We start from the raw sequence: 19874 nt of genomic DNA, 5'->3' as shown, positions 1-19874 counted from the left end.
TCTCAACAACAAACCTATAAAGAAAAGAGTAGGATTCAGGAACTTCAATCATTGCTTTACTAGAGAACCCCTGCTGACATTTGATTATCTTCTTAAGCATTTTCCTAGGCAGAATGAAAGGGTTCATTTGTATAGTCCTTTGGTTGTACTGAGCATTGCTTTATTTAATAATGTTGATTTACTAAGGAAATATTTTCCATAGCATATCAAAGTAATATATTTTATTTACCATTATTTGGACTAGATAAATGTCAACATATAAAAAGTGTTATAAGAAATTGTATGAAATCTTAGTAAAAATAACAGCATCAAATTTTGAGGATATGATTTACTTAATTTGACATTTAAACATGGTCATATTATCATAACATTGGGTTGCTCAGTGGAGGTCCCAGAAATGAGAATGCCTAGAAATTTATGACACATTTACCAATAAGAGGAGACAAGTGAAATGCAAGATTGATAATCATGGACTTATCTTCTTGTCCAAAATAGGAGCTATCTCCCAAATCCCTGAATGCCTTTTTTTTTCTTTAGAAATCATGCAGTTTTAGAGGTCAAGGGGACTTTGTAGCTTCTATTTCAATCTGTCTTCATCTGAAAATAAGTGAATAAATTAATCCCCTAAAAACTGATGTAATTTGCTCAAGTTCCTATAGGCAATAGACGAGCAAAGACTCAAACACTGGAATTCTAACATTCTTTCCACCTGTAAATATTCAAAAAGCTATTGAAAATATAGAACTTGAATTCATGGGAAAGAATAGAATGAGCTCAAAGAAGGTATTATTTAATCTTTTACATGAAGGTTGAAAATGAAATAAAGAGAGCCTTAATTGATCAAAGATGGACAGAAGCAGCTACACCCAGAGAAAGAACACTGGGAAATGAATATAAACTTCTTGCATTTTTGTTTTTCTTCCCGGGTTATTTATACCTTCTGAATTCAATTCTCCCTGTGCAACAAGAAAACTGTTCGGTTCTGCACACATATATTGTATCTAGGATATACTGCAACCCATCCAACATGTAAAGTACTGCTTGCCATCTGGGGGAAGGGGTGGAGGGAGGGAGGGGAAAAATCGGAACAGAAGTGAATGCAAGGGATAATGCTGTAAAAAATTACCCTGGCATGCGTTCTATCAATAAAAAGTTATTAAAAAAATAAAATTAAAAAAAATAAAATAAAATAAATTTAAAAAAAAAGAGTTGCATATTATTGAAATGTCTCAACAACAAACCTATAAAGAAAAGAGTAGGATTCAGGAACTTCAATCATTGCTTTACTAGAGAACCCCTGCTGACATTTGATTATCTTCTTAAGCATTTTCCTAGGCAGAATGAAAGGGTTCATTTGTATAGTCCTTTGGTTGTACTGAGCATTGCTTTATTTAATAATGTTGATTTACTAAGGAAATATTTTCCATAGCATATCAAAGTAATATATTTTATTTACCATTATTTGGACTAGATAAATGTCAACATATAAAAAGTGTTATAAGAAATTGTATGAAATCTTAGTAAAAATAACAGCATCAAATTTTGAGGATATGATTTACTTAATTTGACATTTAAACATGGTCATATTATCATAACATTGGGTTGCTCAGTGGAGGTCCCAGAAATGAGAATGCCTAGAAATTTATGACACATTTACCAATAAGAGGAGACAAGTGAAATGCAAGATTGATAATCATGGACTTATCTTCTTGTCCAAAATAGGAGCTATCTCCCAAATCCCTGAATGCCTTTTTTTTTCTTTAGAAATCATGCAGTTTTAGAGGTCAAGGGGACTTTGTAGCTTCTATTTCAATCTGTCTTCATCTGAAAATAAGTGAATAAATTAATCCCCTAAAAACTGATGTAATTTGCTCAAGTTCCTATAGGCAATAGACGAGCAAAGACTCAAACACTGGAATTCTAACATTCTTTCCACCTGTAAATATTCAAAAAGCTATTGAAAATATAGAACTTGAATTCATGGGAAAGAATAGAATGAGCTCAAAGAAGGTATTATTTAATCTTTTACATGAAGGTTGAAAATGAAATAATGAAAGCAAATTTGATTACCAGGTGAGAGAAGGTAGAGAAGGAAAAGAAAAAGACTAGAATTTAAGGGAAATGGGAAGACTAGGATCTGGAATGTAGGATAGGCTGTCTTAAGAAAGGAAAAAGACTAACTCATTCATTCTGACTGAAGGGAATATGAAAACTATAGGGAAGAGAATTCAGGGTTTCTCAGTGGACAAAAGAGACATTACATAATACAAAGAGGTAAGAATTTTACATTATTCTAAATAAAATAATTTTTTTTTTCTATTGAGAGTAAGCTGTTAGAAAGCAGAGTTAGGGATGTGAAGAAAGAAGAAAATGTTTGAAATAAGTTAGATATGATTAAGAATTAACAAAAAAAATGAATTAAATCATTCCTGTGAAGGAATAGTTAAACATAAAATTATATTCAAATCTAGTAAGCACAAGATTGTATTTGTTGATAGTGATGATGTTTGTTTCTTTGTCTTGTTTTGTTTTGTTTTTGATTTTTTTGTTTTGTTTTGTTTTTACAATAATGTTGAAACACTGTGGAATAAAAACAGCAGAGACAGTTACATTATATAGTGTTGCCCATTATTTTTGGCTAGATACATAAGAATTATGAAAGATCAAGTATGTGAAATACTCAAAGACAAAAACAAAAAAAAATATTATTATGACATGGCTGACCAGAAGTTCTGACTAAATGGGACAAAAATAGAACAACTAAAGGACCAAATTAATGAAGAGCATGAAGAATAGATTCTAACAATTTTCTTCAAGGAAGGGTACTCTACTTGCTTGACCACTGCCTTGGTATATTGCATTTCATATAAGGAAGCATAAAATAAAATTAAAGTGAAATGTCAATATTTTCCCAGCTCCTTCAACTGGATTAGAAAATCTCAGGACATGTGTGAGTGTGTTTGTGTGTGTATAGAAGTAAGAGGGTTGAAATGGCTTCCTATAACAAATTTTATTTCGAACATAAAGGAAGCCAGAAAAGTCAGTGAATGAAATTGAGAAAAAAGAACATTCCAGAACATGAGAGATATCCAGAGAATGCGTCTAAACCAAAGGATGGTGTATCTTGCAAGTGAAACAGTTAAAAAAAAAAAAAAAACTGGTGTCATTGAATTGAAGAGTATATGAAGTGGAGTAAGATATAAGACTAAAAAAAAATCAGAGAGGACTAAATTATGAAGGACTTTGAATAGCAAAAAGAGGGTTTAGTAATTTAATATTAGTAAATCCTGCAAGCAGTGGAGAGCCTTTGGGATCTGGTGAGTAGGAGAATAATATGACTGAACCTGTGCTCTGGAAAAAACCACATTGGCAGCAGAATGGAGGATGGAATTGAATGTGGAAAAACTCAGCTCAGTAAGACTAATAAGCACTCTATCATAATAGTTCACATATAACATGATAAGAGCTGGAGCTGGAATAATGGCATTATCAGGGAACAAAAGAGAATATATCTAAAACATATTTCAGAGTTGAAATCAATAGGTATTGATAACAATTTGGATGAGCTGAAGATAATGCCTAGATTGGGAGGCTGATGGACTAGATGTATAATTTTGTCTTCTATTGTAATAAAAATAACGATCTCTCTACCATATTTAGTCTAAGTGTTCTTATATGAATTGAAACTATTGCAACAAAATCTGAATATGCCCTCTAATCAGTTGCTTCTTCCTACAATCCAGTGCTCAAATAGGTGCCAGAAACATTATTCTAAAATAAATATTTTTTTCTTCTCATCCTAACCTTTCAGTGACTCCCATATCATCACATGATAAATACCAAACTTTTCATTTTAGAATGTGGGACATACTTTATGCTGCAATCTATTTTTTTCCAGTCTCACACTTCCCCTAACTCTTCTTCAGACTAGCTGAACTGTCGTACTTTCTGTTACCTGAAAACATATGTTTTTACTTTGTCTGTCTTCCTACAAGTGCTATCCTTTCTTCACAGACTGCCTTTAATCCTTCTTCCATCAAAAGCTGCTTGAACCCTCAATACCAAGTACCAAGGCTTCATTCCTCCATAAGGAATATATCATTTATCATCCAATCCATTTGTCTTAGGCTAATTTGTCTTAGATGCATAGGTATAAATCAGTAGGTGTTGTGGCCTGTTTGTACTACATGTTTCTGAATGGCAAGAACAATCAAATATTTTGTTGTTGTTTCCCTTGTATCCCTTGCATCTTGAATATAATGCTATGAGTCATAAGAGCTAAGTAGATATTAATTGTTTGATTATGGTGACTATCTTCAGCATCAGTATCATGATCATCATGATTATCATTTTTAGCAATAACAAATTTAAACATTTTGCTCTTCATCTGTGATCATCTTTCAATATATATGGATCATTTCAAAGGCCCAAATTCCTCTCCTATTTGTTGTTACATTAACTCTCCATTGAACTTTTTATAGATACCTTAAGAAACTATTTTCTGAGATATTTCTGTTGTAATTTGGCAGTCAGAGGATTTGTAATTGGATCCTAAAATGTGATTGTAAAAATAATAGATTTTATTTTCTTTAAAGTAAAGCTCTAAGCCACAGAATCAATAACTCAACTACTATCCATTAAATTAAGATTGGGTTTCCTTTCTGGCATTTTTTGTCAGTATTTCCAAGAATGTTATTAACCAAGCATTTTCTCACAAGCCTGGGTAATTGACTGTCCAAAATGCTACATTTAGGAAAGTTTTTCACATCTGGCAGCAGGGGATTTCAAGTTTCCAAACTCATGGCATTTGTAACTTTTGAAATGTTTCAGTCAAATCATATATCTTCAAGAAATTGTACATATACAGCTTGAAATGGAGGAAGAAGGAGTAAAGAAGAAAGGAAAGAAGAAAGACAGAGAAAAGACAATGAGAGAGAACAAGAGAGACATACAGAGACAGAGACAGATAGAAACAGAAAGAAATACTGACACACAGAGAGCAGCTATGTAAGCAGCAATTGGGTATAGAAATGTATCTAACCCTATAAAAAGGAGGAAAAAAATAAAGAAAAGGGAATAACAGCTCAAGGAAAGGCAGAAACACCAGGGGAAAAGGTAAGAGAAAAGGAAAAAATGATAGAAGATAAGGAGTTGTTTAAAAAAAAAATACAAAGCAAATAAGGGAGAAGTGATAGCAAATAAGTTAGTGGGTGGGGTGGGTAAAAAAAAATCACACCACTAAGGCAAAGTGGAAAGAAAATAAAAAATATATACAAAGGAGAAAATAGGAGGGAGAAAAATACAGAGGTGGTAATAATAACTGTGAATGTGATTGGGATGATCTTTCCCATAAAATGGGAGTGGATTGAAAAACAAACTCCTCCAATATGTTGTTATGAAGAAACACATTTGACACAGAGAGACACATACAGAGTAAAGGTAAAAGGCTAGACCAGAATTTATTATGCTTCAGCAGAAACAAACAAAAAAAAAATCAGAGATAGCAATTCTGATCTCAGATAAAACAAAAATAAAAATAGATCTTGTTAAAAGTGATAAGGAAGGAAATTACATCTTGTTAAAGAGTATATTGTAAACAATGAAGTAGTAAAGATACTAAATGTGTATGCATCAAGTGATTGATCAGGCAAATTATTAGAGATTTCAAGCCAGATACAGAAAGAAATAGAAAAACTATACCATTAAGAGACCCCAACCTTCACTTCTTACAATCAGACAAATTTAACCACAAAAATAAACAAGAAAGAAACTACAGAGGTTAAAAAAATCCTAGAAAATGTAAACATAATAGACTTTTGGAGAAAATTGAATGGGGACAAAAAGGAATACACCTTTTTTGGGGGGGCAGTCATGACAACTACACAAAAATTGACCGTATATTAGGGCATAAAACCTCAAATCAAATTTAGAATGGCAGAAATAGTACAAGAATGTTTGTGGCAGCCCTTTTTATAGTGGCAAGAAACTGAGTGGATGCCCATCTCTTGGAGAATGGCCGAATAAATTATGGTATATGCATGCTGTGGAATACTATTGTTCTGTAAGAAACAACCAGCAGAATGATTTCAGAGAGGCTTGGAGAGACCTAGATGAAACAAGGTGATAACTCACTGGAATTGATAGAAACAATGTGTTGAGTTCTTTTTCTTCTTTAAAATGATATATGAGATGAGATTGCCCCCACATTGGGCGCCAAAATGTGGTGTTCTTGTTCTTCTTTAAAATAATAATAATAATGGTTCTTTCTGGGAGAGGGTAGGTTTCTCGGGGGAGGTTTTCTGGAGGCAGCCTTAGTATCAGTTCAGATCAATAATTACCCCAAATGCAGCCAGCTGGTAAAAATACAAATGTTTATTTCTCTTTCCAAGTCTTGTCTCTTTCCTTGGGCCCAGATAGCTAGATTCTTAGAGACCTATCTCTCTGCTTGGTTCCAAGAGCTCCCTCCAAATGTCTCCAAATCCAAAGGTTCATCCTTCAGCCTCTGCCTCTGCTTTCTTCATCCTCCAGCCAGCTCCACCCTTCATGTAATTCTGGTGAAATCTGTCCGAGAGTCTCTGTTTCTTTTATGTGAGAGAGAGAAATTGTGGGATTCGAGAGAGAGGGATTATGGATTTCTTCCCAGAGTGCTCTCTGGCCCTAAGAGCTTCAAGGGAGGTGTGAATTCACAAAGTTACAAAGTTTACTTTGTCAATCTTCCATACTTGTGAACTCCAATGAGTAAAGATGTAAATACAAGCATTGTATTAATTAGTTTTACTTAGTACCTTGTTTCAGGTTCTGGTCCAAAATATCAACTCTAATGAGTTAGAAGTTTGTAAAGATTCCAACACCTAGATGAACTGATACTAAATGAAATGAGCACAAGGAGGAGGTCATTGTACACAGCAACAGCAGGACTATAAGATGATAAATACTGATGGAAATGATTCTGTTCAACAATGAGATGATTCAACTAGCATCACTTGTTCAGTGATGAAGAGAGACCAGAGAGAGGACTGTGAGAACTAAGTGTGGAATACAACATAGCATTATCACTCTTTCTGTTGTTATTTGCTTGCCTTATATTTTTTCTCAGTTTTTTTTCTTTTTCTTCTTTCTTGATCTGATTTTTCTTGTGCAACAAAATAACTATATAAACATGTATAAATACATTTGATCTAACATGTATTTCAACATATTTAACATGTTTTGAACTATCTGCCAGCAAGGGGAGAGGATGGGGGGAAGGAGAGAAAAATTTGGAATAGATTTTGCAAGGGTCAATATTGGAAAAAATTACCCATGCATATGCTTTGCAAATAAAAAGCTTTAATCTAGCTCTAAGGTATGATTAGTAGAATTTGCTATTAGAGATAAAATCTCTTAGGACTGTAACTGATATTCTTTTGAATTTTGAATTTGGGTATAATTGCCTGATGGATCATTAAGTCTGCAATCCACTATTTGAGAGAAATACCATAAGTTACTCAGAGGGATGCCTTCCTAAACCATCACAAGTAAGTCTTATATGGGCAAGAGATGGGAGAACAACTTTAGCTTCTGCTTTAGATAGGATCCTTCTGACTCAGCTCCCAGTTCTGTTTCTTGGTTTCCCACCTGATTATTCCTGAGCCTGGCTATGAGGTGGAATTGTTGCTGAATGATTGGTTTTCAAACAGAGCTAAGGATACTTTATCCGTCATGTATATTCTCTCAGACTGAGGCCCTGAAGAATCAGTTTCAATGTTATTATAATCATGTCCCTGTTTTTCCTTTTATAGCAAATTTCTATAATCAGAGCAAGTGGTCAGTAGAAGCCATGAGCACAATACAAGTATATAGATGATATCTTGATCTGCAGCAAAACCCTGGGGGTTTCTCTGGCTGCCATAAGACCCTGCATCTTCTGGCCTTCTGGTGCAGTAATTTCTTTGTCTGAAGGCCAACTTTGCCTATCAATCTATTAAGGATTTCAGCCATGAATTAACTCCCACTTCCCTTTTTGCTCACTGAAGAAAGGGAATAATCTTATCACTCTCCGAACCTTCCTCTAGGAAACAGCTGAGTACTTTTTTTGGCCATGGCTGGATTCTGTACAATCCAGATACCTATATTTGATTACTGCTAAGGCTCTAATCAGGTCAAGGCTTCTTAAGACCTTGAAAGCTAAACTGACCCATCTCCTGGGCTTAGCCCTACTTAAAACCTTTTACTACTTCTCAAATAAACTTGGTGTTTTTGGAATGAACCTTTTAGAGCAATGGTTGTCATGATCTTTCTAATTGAAGAAGCCTCTAAGCTCACCCTAGGCCAGTCATTGCAGATTTTAATTCCCCACTAGGTTCAGAGCATTTTTGCCCTCATCTGAGCTATATAACTGGGGAAAGGAATGAGAGAGAATATCTATACTGACTCCAAATAGGCCTTTCATGTTTCACAAGTTCATGGGGGGTGCTATATGAGAAGAAAGGGTATTTATTTATGTATTTGTTGGTTTTTAATTAATTTATTTATTTTGACAGCCAAACATTCCCTCATTAAGTATGCAGGGGAACAACTACTTCAGGCTGTCCCTGGTCTTAGAGAAGTTTCTGTTATGTTTTGTTAATGACAACTGAAGAGGGATTTAGTTCAGATTAAGGGAAACAGGCTTGAAGATTCAACTGCCTGTGCTTCTGCCTGTTTGCCCCTGACTATGGCACCTTTAATTCCCCAAGTCCTTGACTCCTACACTCCTTCATATAACTTCCAGGAATAAGCCCTTTCTAAAGAAAGGAAGTATACCCTTTCTCCTTCTGGGTGGTTTCAAACATGTTCAAACCAATTTCTAATCCCAGAGGCCAGCCAGTGAAAGGTTCTTATTAGCCTACATAAGCTACTCATTTGACAATAAATGCTTTTTAAACCCTTAAGAAACCTATTTTCATTGATCACAAGCTAGGAGAAACAATTAAACATATGTGTCACCTTTGTTCAGTTTGTGCCCAAGTAAATTCTCTAAGGACTGTTAAACCCCACATCCTGACACCCACCTGGAAGAAGGGTACATACCCAGAAGAGGACTGATAGATGGATTTTGCATATATGCCCCCTGGCAAGGACTTCAAACTGCTTTTGGATTTTGTTAACACCTTTACTAACTGAGTAAAAGCCTTCCCTTGTGAGAAAGATCATGCCCACTTAAGATTATTATCTCTACTCTGCATGTTATCCTCTCTACCCAATAGTTAATGTCTTTAAAACATTGTGGTATGCACCCTACATCACCTGAGCATTCCTTTCATTATGTATAGAGCCACACTGTTACACACTGTTTGCCTCTACTTCTTTAAGGAGACAAAAGCTGGGATTTTGGGGAAATGTTCTTTAATTTTTATTTTGGGCAAGAAATCTGAACTTGAAACAAAGGATTCTTACAGGACACTAAGTTAGTGGAATTGATAGAGACAATAGTTATCCAATTTAGCATGGTTCAGTATGATTGATTTAATCCTATAAGGAGATGTTATGGACCAGAATTTGAAATAAGATACTAAGTAGAATTGATCAGACAATGGTTAAATCTAGTTTAGCACTGATTTAATCCTACAACAAATAATGGTTTCCTAGTGATATAATGCTTGGTTGGTACTCAGTGTGGGGCATATAAGCTAGAACTCTCAGCCAGGGAGATTCAGATATTCAAAGACAAATGGACAGAAGGCTAAAGGCTGAAAGCTGGAGCACAAACCCTTGGACTCAGACAGATTCATCCCATCTCACACAACCGTGGTGGCAAGCTCTCCTCCTTTGCTCCTCTACTGAAACCAAGACTCTGGAAAGCTTCTAGAAAACTAGCCAAGCCCCAAGTGAAGGAGATAGGACTTTGAAAGAGATAATAAAGAATTTGGACTTAACACCTGGCTGCACTTGTGGTGATTACTGAACTGAAAGGAAGGCTGCCTCCAGAGACCCTCCAAAAAGCCTCAACAGAGAACATTACATTTTAGAGAGAATATTATAGGTTTTTATTCTCAAAAAAGCTGTCTGGATGAGAGACATTCATGAACCCCCCAGTCTTTTTTGGGTAGGGTTCCTAGTTATTGTTCCTAGTAACCCCCATGCTAACTCCACTTTAGTTTATTCTATTTTTTTTGCTCTTATTTTGTCCTTACATTTTTAATCTACTTGTGAGAATTGTTTTTTCTAGACTCCAAGTCATGAAGTTCCAACTACTCGATCAACCTGAAATCACCTGATACCTGATTCTGATATTCAGCACCTCCTGCATGCTGCAGGTCACTACCTATAAGTCATTTGTCTCCCCTCCTTAGTTGGGACCCCACTGGGCAGGACTAGCTTCTTGCCCCTTATCAGCTTGAAACAGATTTATAAGATGAGACTTTCTCCTTTGTCCCAAATGAATTTGGAACTAAACTGTTTGAGGTGGGAATGATGAGATAATGGCCCTGAGGCCCCCAGGCCTGGACAAAGCTGTAGTTCCACAGATAATTGGCTATAAGATCCAAGACAAATGGTGGGAATTGTTGGAAGCAAGATCTCTGGTTCCTGATCATTGCTTTAAGCACCATTATCCTATAACCTACTTGCTTACCTTGCATATGCACTTACTCACTAGAATAGTTCAAGATTTATTAGCTAAAATGATCTCAATAAAAGCTTCCACTGATGTGCAGGTGTTGGTTCTGAATGGCAGAGGTAGCTTACATTTGATACTAAAGAGAAGGACAAGCCTGATAGCCTAGCCAGCAAGAATGTCCTAGTAGAAGAAATGTATCAAGATTGGTGTGAGAAATATTCAAACATATGGAATAAAGAGGAGGGACTGAATGGGACTAGTGAATATTTCTCACACTATAGGATAGAGTAGATCAAACTTTAGGCCTAAATTTTAGGAAATCACACGACTACCAGGAAGGAGACAGCTTTAACATTGGTCAATGAGTATTTATTTTTCAATCCATCCAAAGAAGTAGGGATGTACCTACATCTTCTCTACTATACAGTTGATTCTCTGGTTCTACCATTTGCAACCACCATACTGGATTGTCCAGTTGATGTGCTTGGACCACTTCTTGCAAGAATTAAATAAATGCTTTCTGTTAATATGTGGAGATGCTTTTGAGTAGTCAATTTGGGTAAGGGTGGAGAGTCTAATACCCTGTCTCACACAGGCATAAAGGGTAATACCATAAGCAAATTTGAAGAGTAATTGATATTTTACCTATCAGATCTGTGAAAAAGGGAAGAATTTATGACCTGAAAAAACAACTAGAGAACATCATGAAAGACAAAATGGATGACATCAATTACATTAAATTTTACATAAACAAAACCAACATTAACAAAATTAAAAGGAAAGTACAAATATGGAAAAAAAAATTAGTCAGCATTTCTGATAAAGGACTCATTTCTAAAATACATAAAGAATTGTGTGAAATTTATGTGTTCCAATTTTACCCCCTTCCTCATACCCTCTCCTAGATGGCAAGTAGTCCAATATATGTTGAACATAGTAGAAATATGTTAAATCCAATATATGCATACATATTTATGCAATTGTCATGCCATACAAGAGAAAAAGTGAAGCAAAATTAATGCTTTGTTATAAACCACACTCAGTTCCCTCAGTACTCTCTTTGGGTGTAGATGGCTCTCTTCATCACTGAACAATTGAAACTAGTTGGAATCCTGTCCAACAGTATCTATCATTGTATAATCTTGTTGTTGCTGTGTATAATGATCTCCTGGTTCTGCTCATTTCACTTAGCATCAGTTCATGTAAGTCTCTCCAGGCCTCCCTGAAATCGTCCTGCTGATCATTTCTTACAAAACAATAATATTCCATAACATTCAAATACCATAATTTATTCTCCAACTGATGGGCATCCATTCATTTTTCAGTTTCTAGCCATTAGCTGCCACAAACATTTTTGCACATGTGAGTCCCTTTTCCTTCTTTAAGATCTCTTTGGGATATAAGCCCAGTGGAAACATTGCTGGATCTTTTCATATGATTAGAAACGATTTTAATTTCTTCATCTGAAAATTGTCTGTCCATATCCTTTGGCCATTTATCAATTGGAGAATGGCTTGAATTCTTAAAAATTTGAATTAATTCTTTATATATTTTAGAAATGAGACTTATTCAGAATCCTTAAATGTGAAAATGTTTACCCAATGTATTGCTTCCCTTCTGATCTTGTCTGCATTAATATTGCTTGTACAAAAACTTTTTAACTTAATATAATCAAAATTATCTATTTGGTATTCAATTATGACTCCAGTTCTTCTTTGGACACAATCTGAGAGGGAAACAATCTTATGTTCTAATTTTCTTATAATATGACAAATTAAATCTAAATCATGAACCTATTTTGACCTTATATTGGCATGTGGTGTTAGGTGTGGGTCAATGCTTAGTTTCTTCCATACTAGTTTCCATCTTTTTCCCAGAAGTTTTTGTCAAATAGTGAGATCTTCTCTACAAAGCTGAGGTCTATAGGTTTGTTGAACATTAAATTGCTAGAGTTGTTGAGTATTTTGTCATATAACTCTAACTTATTTCACTGATCGACTACTCTCTTTCCTAGCCATTACCCAATGGTTTTGATGATTGCTATTTTTTAATAGAATTTTATGTCTGGCATGGCTAGGCCATCTTTATTTGCATTTTTTTTCATAAATTCCCTTATTTTTTTTAACTTTTTGTTCTTCCTATTATTGTTTCTACCTCTGAAAATAATTTCTTGGGAGTTTGCTATGGCATTTAATAAATAGATCAATTTAGGTAGTATTTTCATTTTTATTATATTCACTCAGCCTACTCATGAGCACTTGATATTTTTCCAACTGATTAGATCTCACTTTATTTGTGTGGAAAGTGTTTTGTAGCTTTGTTCATATAGTTCCTGACTTTCCCTTGTCAGATAGATTTCCAAATATTTTATACTATTGACAGTAATTTTGATTGAAATTTCCTTTTTTTCTCTCTTGCTACTGGACTTTGTTGGTAATATACAAATATATTGATGATTGATGTGCATTTATTTTGTGTCCTACAACTTTGCTAAAATTGTAAATTGTGTCTAGCAATTTTTTAATTGATTCTCTAGGTTTCTCTAAGTATGTCATCATAGAATCTGCAAAGAGTGATAATTTGTTTTCCTCATTAACTATTCTAATTTCTTTAATCTCTTGTTCTTTTCCTATTGCCAAAGATAGCATTTCTAATACAATGTTGAATAATAATGGTGATAGTGGGCAAGTTTGTTTCCCTCTTGATCTTACAAGGAATGGTGCTAGGTTCTCCCCATTACATATGATGCTTGCTGATGTTTTTAAATAGATGCTACTGATCATTTTAAGAAAAGAAGTCCATTTTTTCTTATACTCTTTAGTGTTTTTAATAGGAATAGGTGTAGGATTTTATCAAATGCTTTTCTGCATTTTTTGAGATAAATGATTATTTTTGCTAGTTTGGTTATTGATATAGTCAATTATGCTATTAGTTTCCCCTGCATTCTTGGTATAAATCCTACTTGGTCACAGTGTATTGTCCTGATAATGACATTCTGTAATTTCGTTGCTAATAATATATTTAAGATTTTTGAATCAATATTCATTAGGGAAATTGGTCTATAATTTTCTTTCTCTGTTTTCATCCTCCCTGGTTTAGCTATCATCACCAAATCTGTGTCATAAAAGTAATTTGGTAGAAGTCCTTCTTTCCCTATTTGTTCAAATGGTTAACATTGTATTTGAATTAATTGTTCTTTAAATGTTTGGTAAAATTTACATGTAAATCAATATGGTCCTAGAGATTTTTTCTTGGTGAGTTGATTAATATCTTGTTCTATTTCTTTTTGTAAAATGTGACTATTTAAACTCTTCTGTTAACCTGGGAAATCTATATTTTTGTAGATATTTCTCCATTATACTTAGGTTATCAAATTTATTGGCATATAGTTGGGCAAAATAATTCCTAATTATTGTTCCAATTCCTCTTCTTTGGCAGAAAGTTCTCTCTTTTCATTTTTGAGACTAATAATTTGATTTTCTTTTTTCCTTTTTCTAATCAAATTAACTAAAAATTTACCAGTTTTTAAAATTGTTTTTCATAAAACCAACTCTTAGTTTTATTTATTAATTCAATAGTTTTCTTATTTTCAATTTTATTCCCCCTTATCTCAGAATTTCAAATTTGGTACCTAATTGAGGGATTTTAATTTGTTTTATTTCTAGCTTTTTTTTAGTTATAAGCCAAATTCATTGATCTTCTCTTATGCAAGTACATATCTAGAGATATACAATTTCCCCTTACAACTGCTTTGGTTACATCCCACAAATTTTTGTATGTTGTCTCATTATTGACATTCTCTTGGATGAAGTTGTTGATTGTGTCTATGATTTGTTGTTTAACACATCCATTGTTTAGGAATAGATTATTTAATTTCCAATTAATTTTTGGTCCATTTTCCTGAACTTATATTGCATGTTATTTGTATGAATTATGATCTGAAAAAATGCATTTATCTTTCTGCCTTTCTGCATTTTATTTTGAGAGTTTTATGGCCTGATGCATGTTTATTTTTTTATAGATTACATGAACCAATGAGAAAAAAGTAAACTCCTTTCTGTCTCCATTCAATTGTCTCAAAAAATCTATCATACCTAATTTTTGTAGCATTCTGTTTACTTCCTTAAATTCCTTCTTATTTATTTTTTGTTCCTTTTTATCTAGTTTTGAGAGAACAATATTGACATCTCCCAATGACATAGTTTTGCTATCTTATTTCTTCTTCCAGCTCTCTTAACTTCTCCTTTAATAATTTAGATGCTTTATCATTTGATGCATATATATTTTGTATTGATATTGCTTCATCATTTATGGTACCCTTTGGTAAAAAATATAGTTTCCTTCCTTATCTCTTTTAGTTAGATATATCTTTGCTTTTACTTGATCTGAGATCAGGATGGCTAACTCTGCTTTTTTTTTTTTTTTTATTTCATCTGAAGCAGAATACATTCTTTTCTCCATATATATCATTCTGCTTCAAGAGTATTTCTTATAAACAACATATTGTAGAATTTTGGCTTTTGATCCAGTCTGCTATCTGCTTCCGTTTTATGTGAGAGTTCATCCCATTCACATTCACAGTTAAAATGATTAATTCTATTTTTCCTACCATCTTATTTACCCTAAGTTATATTTTTCTCTTTCCTTCCCCCTTTCCCTCCACTCCAGTGTTTTGCTTTTGATGATCACCTCCCTCAAACAGCCCTCCCTTTTTAAAGTCCCATTCCCCTTTTTCACATCTTTTCACTAATACTGCTATTTTCCCTTCTATTAGTCTTTCCCTTTCTCTTTCCCTTTCCCTCCCAATTCCCTATAAGGTGAGACAAGTTTCTCTGTGAAAACAAATATATATGATATTCTCTCTTTGAGCCAAATCTGATGAAATTAAGATTTTCATCATGCTCATCCCCATTCCTTCTTTCCCTCAATTATAATAAGTCTTCTTTGCCTGTTTGTGAAATGTAATTTCCCTTATTTTTCTCCCTTTCCCTCTTTATCCAGTATGATTCCCTTTTTTCCTCTGTAACCTCCCATTCCAAAGCTACTGATTGCCAGGGTCATGCATACATGGAGATGAAATTGATGTTGAAGTGCCAAACAGCCTTTCTTTATTGGCAATCAGAGCAGGGATTAGCAGGAAGCAAGAGCAAATGTATGTATGTCTCTGCATGTCTGTCTGTCTGTCTGTTTCTCTCCCATCCACCCCCCTCTCTCCACCTCTGAATCTCTCTACATCTCTGCCTCTCTCTACTTTCTCTCCTCATCCTTCTCTTTTGCCTATGGCAAAGCTGGCCATTTATATTTAGTCTCCTCTGAGATTACCTTGTATCTAGCTCACTCAGCACTGAGCAGGTGGATCTGCAGAAGGGAGACACCTGGAGTTAGTGCTACATTCTAAGAAAAGATGTATCAAGAGGACACACCCCTCACCTTCTCAAGGAAACACTTGTAAGACACAACTTCCTGCCTCAGAGGTCAAGCCCCCTTCTACCTCCTGGGTCCATCTACCAGCTGACATGGCATACAGGACAATTCTCAGAAGGAAAGTCCCTAACATATCCCCTTTTCTTTTCTTCTGAGAATTGCCATGTATGCCATGTCAGCTGGTGAGGTGAACTTAGGAGGTAGAATCTGGCCTCTGAGGCAAGAGGTTGTGTCTTACAGGTGTTAGATCTTTTCTTAGGTTGCAGCACTAATTCCAGGTGTCTGTCTTCTGCTGATCCACCTACACAGTGCTGAGTGCTAGCCATAAGGTAATCCCAGAGGAGAGTAAATATAAATGCCCAGCTTTGCCATAGGCAAAAGATAAGGATGCAGAGAGGAGTAGAGAGGAGGCAGAGTTGTAGAGAGATTCAGGGATGCAGAGAGATACAGAGACATGCAAACACTTTCTCTTGCTTCCTGCTAATCCCTGCTGAGATTGTCAATAAAGAAAAGATGTTTGGCACCTTAACATTGGTCTCATCTCCATGTCTTTCTGGGGAAGATTGGTATGCATGGTCGTGGCAATCAAATCTCAATGGGGAGCTTAAAAATGGTGCTGGAAGAACATGGACTAGATTGGCCAGGGACCTCATGAGTTCAGCTTGTCCAATCATGGGAAGGGAGACTACTAGACCCCAAGACTGACAAAGCAAGCCCAAAGTAGATGTGAAATCACAGGAAAAGGGAGTGGAGAAAGAAGTAGGAAGTAGACATATTTATAGACAGAATTAGGATGTATGTTATAAAAGGCAGCAAAGGGAACTGGGAAGCAAGAATTTGGCATGTTTGATTGCCCCCAGGAAAGAATGTGGGTCCCATTAGAGTGGAAGAAATGTAAGGAATTGAAAGAGGCAGTTAACATTTACAGGGTTTAATCTCCATATGCTGGCTCTCCTAGCTTCCAGTGGTATATTTCCCTGATTTTGTGGCTCACCTACAGGTGGCTGTTGAGAGATCAGTAGGTATAGGAGAAGCAGCTGGTCTTTTTATCATCAAATTCACTAGAGAGAACACTAATGCCCATTGCCCAAAAGCCCTGTCCTCCTAAGATAAGGACACAAGCCTTGAGGAGATGATAAAAAGATATGAGAATGTTGGCTCAAGTGCCTTTCAAACTTGAGCTCACAAGCTCCTGTGTCCAGGTTGTCTTTTGAACAAGAACCACTGCTTGATGAGGCAGTGGCCAGAGAAGTCTAAAGGCCTGGGATTAGGTATGCTGGCAATCAGTAATCTCTGATGGAGAGGTTACAAGTGAGGATTGCCAGGCCCCACAAAGGAAGGTTCAACAGCCTCATTGAGAGATGGGAAGGCAGGAATGCATGATGGATCAGGGTGCAAGTTTTCCCATGACCATGTCTGGTAACACAGCTATAGTATATAAGTTAGAAATCCAGATGAGTGAATGTGATAAAGTCTTAAAACAGGGCTTTAAGTGTCAGAAAACAATCAAAAGTTCCTTTGAAAGGACAAGGAAGGACATTGGCAAGATCCAACCTTAATACTTTGGAGAGAGCCAGGATATTTATGTCTTGCAGGTCCTGATGGGGAAGGCCACTGGATTTCAGAAGGATTCCAGAAATACCAAACACTGGTCAATCTGAAATCACCTTAGACCTAATCTTGGTGTTTGGTACCAGATGCTGCTGCTGCTGCCTACAAGTCAGTCATCTCCCCTCTTCAGTCTGTACCCCATTGGGTAGGGTCAGCTCTAAGCCCTTTGTCAGCCTGAAGAAGTTACAGAAGATGAGACCTTCATCCTTTGCCATAGGTGAATCTCAAACATACTTCCCTTCTCATCCCCTTTATTGCATCTTTGTACTTTCTTTTAACTCTAAGATTATGTTTTAAATGCAGATATATTTTTATAATTTTAATATCAAAGCTGGTTTTATGAGCAGTCTCTGCTAAACATAGAGGGGAATATGTTAGAGACTTTCCTTCTGAGAATTGCCATGTATGCCATGTCAGCTGGTGGGGTGGACCCAGGAGGCAGAAAGGGGCTTGGCCTCTGAGGCAGGAGGTTGTGTCTTACAGTGTTAGATCTTTTCTTAGGATGCATCACTAACTCCAGGTATCTCCCTTCTGCGGATCCACCTGTATAGTGCTGAATGGGCTAGATACAGAGTAATTGCAGAGAAGAGTAAATATAAATGGCCAGCTTTGCCATAGGCAAAGAGAAGGATGTGAAGAGAAGTAAAAAGTGGCAGAGATAGAGAAAAATTCAGGGATGCGGAAATTCAGAGATATACATACATTTGCTCTTGCTTCTTGCTGACCCCTGCTGAGAACACCAATAAAACGCTGCTTGGCACTTTAACATCAGTCTTGTCTTCATATCTGTTCAGGGAAGATTGGTATGTATGGTCTGGCAATCAGTAATCTCAGTGGGGAGCTTACACTCCTCAATTTTCTTTTTCATATTATCATAATAAAATTATATTCACACTCTTTAAGAATACTCATAACAAAAATATAGTTCTCAAGAGGTCTTTCTCTTTTTTTTGCCTTTTTATGGTTCTCTTGAGTTCTGTGTTTGGGGATCAATTTTTTTGCTCAGCTCTGGTCTTTTTATCAGAAATAGATGAATTCATCTGTGTCATTGAATGTCCATTTTCTTCAATGAAAGATAATGCTCATTTTTGATGAATAGATTATTCTTGGCTATAATCCAAGTTCCCTTGCCATTTGGAATATCAGATTCCAGACCCATTGATCCTTTAAGGTAGAAGCTGCTAGGTCCTGGGTAATCCTGATTGTGGCTCTTTGGTATTTAAAATTGTTTCTTTCTGGCTGCTTGTAATAGTTTTTTTTTTTTTTTTTCCCTTTGGTATGATAGTTCTGAAATTTAGCCACAATATTCCTTGGGGTTTTAATTTTGGGGTCTCTTTAAGGAGTTGGTCAGTGAATTCTTTCAATGGCTATTTTACCTTCTGATTCTAAGACATCAAGGCAATTTCCCTTTATTGTTTTCTGTAAGATAATAGCTAGATTTTTTTTTTCATGCTGACTTTGAGGAAGTCCAATAATCCTTAGATTACATCTTAGATTACAATCCTTAGAGACAATCTAAATCTATTTTCCAGGTCAGTTGTTTTTCCTATGAGGTATTTCATATTTTCTTCTATTTGTTTTTATTGCTTTTGTTTGACTGATTCTTGAAGTCTTATTGAGTCATTCACTTTCATTTGTTCAATTCTAATTTTTAGTGTATTATTTTCTTTAGTTACCTTTTTAGCTCCTTTTGTATTTGACCAATTGGATTATTTTGTTCATTGATCTTTTTTTTTTCCATTTCAGAAATTTGATTTTTCAATGAAATGGCATTTTTTTCATATCTATTTTGTAAGGTGTTATATGTTTTTTTTTTTTTTTATTTCATCAAATCTATTTTGTAGGGAGTTTTCCCATCCCTTCCTGCAAAGACCTCATTTTCTTTCCCCATTTTTCTTCTAACTCTCTTTTAATCTCCTTTATGCCATCCTCTAAAAAAGCCTTGTGAAATGGGGACCAGATCATATTTCCCTTTGGGGCTTCTTCTGGAGTTGCTATGTCTTTAAGATCTTCAGGAACTGAAGTTTGTTATTCTCTCTATATATAAAAGAGAGCTCAAATTTTACTAATCTACTATGTCATCTTCCCAGAATCCTCAACCCAGGTTTTCTAAAATCATCCTGCTTGCCATTTCTTATTGTAAAATCATAGCCCATTACATACATATACTACAACTTGTTCAGCCTTTCTTCAACTGATTGGCATACCTTTGATTTCCAATTCTTATCCACCCTCAAAAAAAAAAAAAGACTTGCTATTA

Source organism: Antechinus flavipes, chromosome 1, assembly GCF_016432865.1.
Source record: "Antechinus flavipes isolate AdamAnt ecotype Samford, QLD, Australia chromosome 1, AdamAnt_v2, whole genome shotgun sequence".
Lineage (NCBI taxonomy): Eukaryota > Metazoa > Chordata > Mammalia > Dasyuromorphia > Dasyuridae > Antechinus > Antechinus flavipes.
Note: the sequence above shows the minus strand (reverse complement) of the source record.